This window comes from Penaeus monodon, chromosome 15 (genome assembly GCF_015228065.2).
Source record: "Penaeus monodon isolate SGIC_2016 chromosome 15, NSTDA_Pmon_1, whole genome shotgun sequence".
Classification (NCBI taxonomy): Eukaryota; Metazoa; Arthropoda; class Malacostraca; order Decapoda; family Penaeidae; genus Penaeus; species Penaeus monodon.
The window spans coordinates 40,392,743-40,393,880 of record NC_051400.1 but is presented as its reverse complement, the minus strand read 5'-3'; the positions used below and the strand labels follow the sequence as shown (position 1 = coordinate 40,393,880).

General features: G+C 41.2%; 1 protein-coding gene across 4 annotated transcripts in view; it reads left to right on the top strand.

Moving 5' to 3' along the window:
* LOC119582042 (organic cation transporter protein-like) overlaps positions 1-1,138 on the top strand; it is a 12,568-nt gene that overhangs the window by 2,175 nt on the left and 9,255 nt on the right. The window lies entirely within an intron of this gene.

The window sequence follows — 1,138 nt, the reverse complement described above, 5'->3', positions numbered from 1 at the left end:
CTTGACAGATCACCGTGTGTTGTGTTGCATCCTCACAGAATCTAAGACTCCTAGCGGGAGCCAAGCTAGAAGGACTTCATACATTATTAGAGTTTCATCCCGTATCCCTTTATACTTTATACTTTCTGCATCCAATGACAAAGTAGGCGACTTTGTGTCGTATTCCAGTCTCACAGTACATGTAATAGATGCAGATGATTTACGTACATAGCAACTAGGAGACCCTCTTTACTATTATGATATAACTCCTCAACATCCTTGCTGACACGATCACGCGCTTCCACGAAGGACCTCTCTCTGCAAGATGAAAGTTTTATTTGTCGATCACCACCCAACAAAGAGCGTGGCACTCGTCAGAAGAATGTTTACAATCTGATAGCCGTTCCAGAAACACTTGTTCCTAAAGCTACTTCACGAAGCTGCCACAGCATCTCGTTCACGCACTGATAAAGCCGTTCACATTATCTCTTCCCTCGTTTGGCAACTAGAGTAACGTAACATATAGAATGTCAGATGTAAGAGTCCACATCAGACACCCGCTCTTGCATTCACATATACCCAATAGATCATTCCATCTAGCAGTCTTGATATCCTTTTTTTTCAAGTACAGAAATCAGTAGTCGATATTTGTTTATTTTCATAGTTAACTTTTCCAGGCTTTGTGAAGCAGTACGTATGCCAGACAAATCTGCTGCCACTATTGCCCACTCATTTTTAGACCACATTTGTAGAGACAACTGTATGTGACGAACATAAACAAAATTCCTGTTTTACTCTACTGATCACAAATCAACCGCAATCCGGAAAGACTGACTAGACCCAAACTTAACACATTTTGGTTTCCACCCATTTAGACTATTTGGGTTCCTAAAGTTCAAATGACAATAGTACCTTTCATAGCACTCTTGGTAACATATTTCACTGCATCGATTATAGTGAAGACAGGCGGTTGCCCTAAGCAGGGGATGGGTTACATTGGCTATTTCCAAGAAATTGGGAATATGTGGTACTGCACGAGAACATTTGCAGATGGAGATATAAAGAATTATTGCTAAAAACATCGCCTTGCCAGGTGAAAGGCCATTGATACTGGCGACTATTCCACCTTGCAACCGATAAAGTCTCTCTCTGCCTAAAC